We start from the raw sequence: 9,218 nt of genomic DNA on the forward strand, positions 1-9,218 counted from the left end.
TTTTGCCATCCCTTGTAGAAAATAAAAAGTTAAAATTCGGTGGGCAAGCCTCGTTGAGAGCAACTGGAGCATCTGTACCAAGCCATGTCTCAGACAAAAGTATACCATGTAAATTATTGTCTAAAATCAGGTCGTTTATGATAAAAGTTTTGTTTAAAAGGGAGCGCACGTTCAGCACGGCCAGATTAATTATTGTGCTGGACGTGCGCTCATGGTGGTACGAATGAGCAGTATTAACATATACTAGATTACCACTGTTAAAACCACGTTGTTTGTGTGTGCAAGGGAAGCGTCTGCCGGTGATGGTTTCAATGGGAAAATTGTCCGATAGTGGTAATGATAATGAGGGCCTGCAGGGGGAGCTAGTGAGGGTGGTGGTACTGTGAGCAGCTGGTATTGGCCTGTAAGTGATGGTAGTGACATTGTCATTGCAGCGTTTATGAGTAAAAGAAGAAATATGATTGGTAAACAAGAGTCAGCTGGGAGTGGAATTGGTTACGACATGGTGGATGTTAGCGGCTAAAATCTTGCTACCAAGAGAGTTCGGATGAACACCATCCGGCTGGTAAAAAGACGGGCGATTCCAGAATAGGTTAAAGTTGTCAATAAAAGCAAAGTCAAGGTGGCCACAAGTGCGTAGGAGCCACGTGTTCAAGCTTAAAAGGCGGCTGAAGCGCTCGGCTCCGCGAGACAATGCCGGCAAAATGCCACTCACCCAGACCGAGAGACCGCAGGTTCTTAACAAGGCAAAGAGGGCGTGAAAGTCTCCCTTCGTCTGCTCAGACTGTCGGCGTATTGTCTCGTTTGTCCCAACGTGAACGATGAACCGGGTAATGGATGATGGCAGAGAGTCAAGAACACCCGGCAGGATGTTAACTATGTCCATGACTTTCGCTCCGGGAAAACAGCGGGTGACGCAGCCGGGATAGTGAGTACGTCTAATGGTGCTGTCGCCAATTATAACGGTGGTCGGTGGGTGACGTGAGGAGGGAACGCCAAGGGACTCACCACCGGCGGAAGATTCACGACCCCACTGTCCAGGATGGCTCCGCCGAGGCCGAGTGAAGACGGTGGATGACACCGATGAGTGTCGCCGATGATGCTGGTGATGACGACCACCCTTGTACCGGGACACCGCGTCCCGGAGCAGCCCGACGCGTGAGTGGACGGCCGTGTCACCGGCGGACCCGCCCAACATGGGGTTCCCGGCCGAGGTCGTCGCCGTGGGTGGCGGGGAATCCGAGGGAGCCCCTGGGAGCACAGCCCCAGCGTCGGACGCAGCCGTCGGTGTCTCCGACTGCTGTAGTGCAGTGATGGGAACAGGAGACTCACTCGCCAGGGCGGCGAACCGATTCCCCAGGACCAGTTGGGGGCGGTGGGGTTGCTCCCCGGCCCTCCGGCCGCGGGACACCACCTTGACCCAGGTGTCACTCTGCAACGGTGTCGAGCAGGATGGCCCCGGGCAGGCAATTGGATCCCACTTCGCCGTGTCCGAGAGGCCAGCCGCCTCAGCCGTCATTGTCGCCGACAGGATTTCACGAGCGCGCCTTCTCATGACCACCGCGGAGAGTTCGGGGAAACGGGTCGCGAAGCAAGAGATGACCGATTCCTTCTCATGGAGCTCCTCTGAGAGACGACGAATATCCCTTCTTAGGTCAGAGATTGTCTTATTTGCCTTCTCCAGCAGGCCATTGTGTTCGTCGCTGTCGTCTGAAGGCATTTTAATACACTGGCTCCAAGCTAGCCCCGAGCTAGCCCGTTTCCGTCTCACGCTAGCTGTATGCTAGTCCGCGAGATCAAGCGACCCAGAGATTAACAAAAATTTAAATAAATAAAAAATAAGATAAAAATAGTCTCCAAAAATTAAAAAGAGTAAAAACGCAACGCGCAGGTGAGGTAGATTCGAAGGCGAAAGTGCAGAAGTGCAATCGATACCATCCACGTCCAAACTCTGACGTGGCAGGAGAAACGCAAACGGAAGTGACCAGGGAGACTTCGGAGTGGCTCTCCCCACTCTAGCTAATGTCCCTGACCAAAATGGCTGCCGCACCGGGAGACCTCGGTGTGAGTATTCCCATTGTAGCTTATGTCCCTGACCAAGATGGCCGCTGCACCAGGAAAATGTCGGTTTGAGTATCCCCAGTCTAGATAATGTCCCTGACCAAGATGGCCACCGCACCGGGGAGGCCTCGGGGCGAGTATCCCCAGTCTCGCTAATGTCCCTGACCAAGATGGCCCCAGCACTGGGAAGACCTCGGGGCGAGTATCCCCACTCGAGCCAATGTCCCTGACCAAGATGGCCGCCGCACTGGGGAGACGCCGGAGCAAGTATCCCCGGTCTAACTAATTTACCTGACCAAGTTGGCCGCCGCACCGGGGAGAACTCGGGGCGAGTATCCCTCGTCTAGCTAATGTCCCTTACCAAGAAGGCCGCCGCACAGGGAAGAACTCGGGGCGAGTGTCCCCAATCTATTTAATGTCCCTAACCAAGATGGCCACCGCATCGGGGAAACCTCGGACGAGTATCCCCAGTGTAGCTAATATCCCTGACCAAGATGGCCGCCGCACCGGGGAGACCTCGGGGCGAGTATCCCTAGTCTAGCTAATGTCCCTGACCAAGAAGTCCGCCGCACCGGGGAGACCTCGGGGTGTGTATCCCCAGCCTAGTTAATGTCCCTGACCAAGATGACCACCCCACAGGGGAGACCTCGGGGCGAGTGTCCCCAATCTAGCTAATGTCCCTGATTGAGATAGCCGCTGCACCAGGGAGACCTCGGGGCGGCTATCCCCACTCTAGCTAATGTCCCTGACCAAGATGGCCGCCGCACCGGGAGACCTCGGTGTGAGTACCCCATTGAAGCTTATGTCCCTGACCAAGATGGCCGCTGGACCAAGAAAACGTCGGTTTGAGTATCCCCAGTCTAGATAATGTCCCTGACCAAGATGGCCGCCACACCGGGGAGACCTCGGGGCGAGTATCTCCAGTCTAGCTAATGTCCCTGAACAAGATTACCGCCGCACCAGGGAGACCTCGGGGCGAGTAGCCCCAGTCTAGCTAATGTCCCTGACCAAGATGGCCCCCGCACCGGGGAGGCCTCGGGGCGTGTATCCCCAGTCTAGCTAATGTCCGTGTCCAAGACGGCAGCCGCACCTGGAAGACCTCGGGGCGCGTGACCCCAGTCTAGCTAATGTTCCTAACTAAGATGGCCCCCGCACCTGGGAGACCTCGGGTCGAGTGTCCCCAGTCTAGCTAATGTCCCTGACCAAGATGGTCGCCTCACCAGGAGACCTCGGTGTGAGTATCCCCTCTCTAGCTAGTGTCCCTGACCAAGATGGCCGCTGCACCGGGGGGGCCCTCGGGGCGAGTATCCCCAGTCTCGCTAATGTCCCTGACCAAGATGGCCCCAGCACTGCGAAAACCTCGAGGCGAGTATCCCCACTCGAACCAATGTCCCTGACCAAGATGGCCGCCGCACTGGGGAGACGCCGGAGCAAGTATCCCTGGTCTAGCTAATGTCCCTGACCAAGATGGCCGCTGCACCGGGGAGAACTCGGGGCGAGTATCCCTCGTCTATCTAATGTCCCTAACCAAGATGGCCACCGCACAGGGGAGACCTCGGGGCGAGTGTCCCCAGTCTATCTTATGTCCCTAACCAAGATGGCCACCGCACCGGGGAGACCTCGGATGAGTATACCCAGTGTAGCTAATGTCCCTGACCAAGATGGCCGCCGCACCGGGGAGACCTCCGGGCGAGTATCCCTAGTCTAGCTAATGTCCCTGACCAAGAAGTCCGCCGCACTGGGGAGCCCTCGGGGTGTGTATCCCCAGCATAGCTAATGTCCCTGACCAAGATGGCCACCGCACAGGGGAGACCTCGGGGCGAGTGTCCCCAATCTATCTAATGTCCCTAACCAAGATGGCCACCACACCGGGGAGACCTCGGACGAGTATCCCCAGTGTAGCTAATGTCCCTGACCATGATGGCCGCAGCACCGGGGATACCTCAGTAACGTGTGAAAGCCTTCGCCTTCACGCGTAGATAATGCAATTTCTGGAGAAATTGCGTATGAAGGCGAAGGAAGCTCAAAAGAAACTGCGGAATGCATTGGAATAAAGTTGAATAAAGTTGAAGGATACTGAATAAAGTTGAATCAAGTGGAATGAATTTGAATAAAGTTGAATGAAGTGGAATATAGTCGAATGATGCTGAATAAAGTTGAATTATACTGAATAAAGTGGAATGAACTCTATGAAAAATATTGGAATGAGCAGGAATCAAACCAGCGCTGCCCACTTGGGCACAACTCAGCGTTTGTACCACTGCACCATCAGGGACTTAACTTGAAGGATGTAAATCTGAAATGTTGAATGGGCAAGTGCGACTGAATAGTGAATTTAATGTGTTTTAGGGTTGAATAATTTGAATTTTTGGGAAGTATGAAGTTGAATGAGCTGAATGTTGTGAATTTGAAATCTGAATGGTTTAAATGTGAAGTATTGAATGTGCCATTGGGAATGAATGGTGAATTTTTTGAATGTTTTTTTTAAAACTGTATATCTGAATTTTTGCTGGGTATGAATTGCGGGTGTGTTGAAATGATTAACCAATGTAAGTTGAATGAACTCTATTAGAAATATTTGAAGGGCCAGGAATCGTTCAGCGCTGCCCACTTTACAACTCGGCGTGTTTACCAATACACCATCAGGGACTTAACTGGAAGAAAGTGTAACTGAAATGTTCAATGTGCAAGTGGGACTGAATGGCGAATTTAATGGGCGTTTTAAGGTTGAATAATTTGAATTTTTGGGAAGTATGAATTGCTGGTGTGTTGAAAGGCTTAACCAATGTGAGTTGAATGAGCTGAATCTTGTCATGTCATGTCATGTCATCTTCCAAACCGCTTATCCTATATAGGGTCACGGGGAGTTGCTGGAGCCTATCCCAGCCGTCAACGGGCGAAGGCAGACTAGACCCCGAACTGGTCGCCAGCCAGTCGCAGGGCACACATAGACACTGTCACTAATCGGGAATCGATCCCACGCTGCCCGCACACAACTCAGGCGTGTGTACCACTACACTATCAGCGGACTGAGCTGAATCTTGTGAATTTGAAATATGAATGGTTTAAATGTGAAGTGTTGAATGTGCCATTGGGAATGAATGGTGAATTTTTGAATGGTTTTATTAAGGTTGAATCATTTGAATTTTTGGTTAGTAGGAATTGTGGGTGATGTGAAATGTGAGTTGAATGAGACAGCGGAACCCAGATGGCTTCACTGACCCCACCACCTGAAGTGGTCTTTGACAAAGAAGCTGCATATTCAGGCTGGACCCGCCCCGGCACCCCCTTCCCTGATTTGTCATCAGCAAATACATCTCAATCTGATGAGGTACAACTAATACCATGGTCTGACCATGAGCTCTCAAACAACTCATCAAAGACTGTGACCCCTACTTCCTCACCTTCAAAACCTGGGTCTGTAACCGATGATGACAAACGTCACATGACCTGGCTCGATCCTCCTAAAGGTTGGATCAATACAAACATAGTGTTTTGTATCAAATTGACCATACTCTACCTTCTCAAACGCTTGCTGAGAACCTACCACAAGAGCGGATGCTTTGCTTGTTCCTTAAGTCACATCATCGCAAACACTCATAACTGTCTAGAGCTAGACGAACCTTATTATATGGTTAGACATTACCAACGTATCATTCCGCTCCTTTGTAACGACCATTTTCTGCCTGCTATTCACTACATGTTGAACCTCTGTGACCTCACAACAGATAAAGAAACCGACAAACTCATAGCAGAGACCTTACTCGGAGTGTTAGAGTCTGCTTATAAAATAACAGAGAGAATGACTGAGTTAGGGAACAGACGCAGTGTACAATTGGTTGACGGTAAAAAACGACTTTTGCTGGAGTCTTACCTCAAATAACATGCTTAAAAATGGGTAATGTATTTCAAAAGCTTACGATTCCCCGCTATGGAACCTATCGATGGCTAGATATGTTAGATAGAACCATTCGATACAATCCGAACGTGGTTAAAGATCCCTCGATTGAAAAAATAATGACATTAATGCAAAAAGTGTGTGAAATGCACTTCAAGGTATTTCAAACATCTTGGGATGTTTTTGTCAAACTCGTCATAATGACGAGTGAATCATGTCTATCCGAAACCTTTCAAAACATTTTAGAAAGTTGGGAAAATGAAATGAACTTAGGACACGTGCTCACCATACTCACTCTTTTTAACGATGTCATAAGATATCAACTACACAATCAGCAACCTGTCGATATAATGTGTGAATTGAAGACCTTCGAAAGGATGTTGCAGTCAAAAGTACAACCTTCTTTCTTATACCAGATCAATAGTTTGTATTAAGTGGGTATGAAGGATGTAATGAAACCCTATTGTTTTATTTATCAATATTCATCTTATGTGTATTCATTATGCATGTCTCATTGTTATTATTGCTATATATGTTTATGTAATGCTGTGAACCAATAAAAACATGTTATTGATGTATCTATGGCATTCTGGGGTTTTTTGGTTTTTTTTTTTTGGAGGTTAAGATAACGTGTCTCACATCAAACAACATCATTAAACAAAATGAGTGAGATGTATGAAAAAACCTTACTACGATCCAGCTCATCCAGCCAGTTTTGGAGGGGTAGAATGCCTTCACTTAGCTGTGCAGGAGAAACTGGGTCGAAAAGTAAACCGTGATATAGTCAAGGCTTTTTTATCAGCGCAAGACAAATTTCCCCACTGTGGGATCAATAAAGGCATTCTTATTCTTATTCTTATTCTTACACCTAGCATAAAATAAACCTGCTTGAATTCATTTCCCAAGAAACTGAATTTTTGTATCAAAACCTTTGAATCAATTTCAAGCCGATCTATGTGACATGCAAGCTCTGGAGGAATACAATGATGGGTTTAAATATCTACTCACGGTCATAGATGTGTTTTCAAAGCATGCTTAGGCCCGTGTCTTGAAGAATAAGATGGCCTCAGAGGTAGTTAGAGCCTTCGAATCCGTTCTATTCCTTAGCGGTACCCCTGAAAAGTTACAAACGGATAAGGGGAAGGAAATTTTCAACGTACAATTCCAAAAGCTGATGAAAAAACATCACATTAATCATTTTGCCACCGATAGTGAGTTGAAGGCCTCGGTAGTTGAAAGATTCAATCGAACTTTAAAAACCAGAATGTGGAGATATTTCACAGCAAAAAAACATGCGTTGATATATTGACGTTTTACAGGATCTAGTAGACAGCTACAATGAAAGTTATCAAGTATAAACATGAAACCCAATCAAGTCACTGCTGGGAATACCTTAGAGGTATTTCAAAACCTGTACTGTACCCTGCCCCAAAGGGTCAGCGAAAAATTAAAAATGAAATTTGAAGAAGGAGATCTGGTTAGAATATCTAAATTGAGGGGCATATTTGATAAGAAATATGAGCAACGTTTTACCAATGAATTATTTACGATAGCGGAATGCGTAACACGTTTCCCACCTGTTTATAAACTGAAAGACTATGATGGTGAACCCGTACAGGGTACCTTTTACGCACCCGAACTCCATAAAGTCAAGATATCAAAGGATGAAGTCTTTCATGTGGAGAAGATTGTTAAAAGACGCATAGTCGGCAGACAGAAGCAATTCCTCGTACGTTGGAAGGGGTGGCCTGTGAAATATAACAGTTGGGTACCGGCCTCACAAGTGGTAGATCTATAAAAATGTGATCCGTGCGTGACTTTAGTCATAAGACATCATGGATCCGAATCTTGAAGGAGGATTCTATGTCACCCTGCCCTCTAATTCAAGTTCAGAAGTCTTTATAGATAACATCATACCGCAATACAGAATGAATTTAGCCCACCATATTAATCTGGAAGGGCGTTGGGAGGTGGGGCTGAGTGAAATATCCTACCCTCATACCTGGTTCAACGTACCTGAAGACCATTCATCTTTTGACTATGTGGACACGTGGCAGCATGGACCTCCGAAACCAGGGACTTAGATACCAAGAGACCTAGATGAAGACAAATTCACAATCCAGACGTTGAACTTACCCGAGGGTTATTATGATAATATTGTAAAAACTGGAAATGATGTGGACGCGCTTCACAAGAAACTCCATCCTGATATCCAAGTCGTATACGCCGCTTTAAAGGGGAGATTTTTCTGGTCAGGGAACGGACGTTTTAGGATACGGTTCCACCCCCCTTTAGCTTACAATTTTGGCGCTAAATTAAAAATGAATGGATTAGCTGTGGACCTCATTGGACAGCTACCTCTCACCCGGCCGATATAAAAGCGGGTATGTATCACCTGTATGTTTATACTGATGTAGTACACCACCAGGCGGTAGGTGATGCTTTTGCTCTGCTCTTGAGAACTATACCTATAGAACGGGTATATGGAAACATTGTGTTTAAAGCCTTCAACCCTCTTTATTACATGCCAGTTAGTAGAAGGCATATTGAAGACATAAGAATTGAAATCAAGACGGACCAGAATCTGCCGGTGAGGTTTACTCGATCGAGACACACCCCGATCTCTAGCGTTTTGTCAATTATTATGAGAGTCAAGCGGGTGGTAACCTACCAGGCTTTCATGGACTACCGTTTCAACATGGACCCAGATTGGGATCCGTCTTTGCCAAGTTATTCCGTTTTGTTATGCCATTAATCAGAAAAGGATTTAGCATCTCCAAACCTCATCTGCAGATGGCTGCTAAAAGCATTGCAACGGATGTGGCGGGACGTGTGCTGGAAAGAATACATCATAAAGCTGAACCTCAAGAAGGCTCGGGATTAATGGTTCTGGCACGAAGACCTGCTAAGAGACCCATTGGACAGCATCTGAGACCCCATAAAAAACGCAAGCGCCTCGCTAAAAAGAAATCAGTTGCCAAAATAAGACGTCGAGGAAACAACACGGACATTTTCTCTTAGAAAAAAAAAAAAAAAGGGTACTTCCGACAATGATGGCTCTTTTACATCACAAGTCTGCAGAGTGTACAATGACAGAGTTGTATCTGTTTACCCCACCCATGACCCAACTATCGATCGAACAAAGCCAATACGTAGAAATGATGCCTCTTTCCGCACTTACCGATGATGGTCCTGTTGAGTTCTTTGTCCCCGGGGATGGGTCCAAATACTTGGATCTTTCAGATACATTGCTTCAGTT

This window comes from Filicampus tigris, chromosome 13 (genome assembly GCF_054856515.1).
Source record: "Filicampus tigris isolate MCC_2025a chromosome 13, RoL_Ftig_1.0, whole genome shotgun sequence".
In the NCBI taxonomy this organism is placed as follows: domain Eukaryota; kingdom Metazoa; phylum Chordata; class Actinopteri; order Syngnathiformes; family Syngnathidae; genus Filicampus; species Filicampus tigris.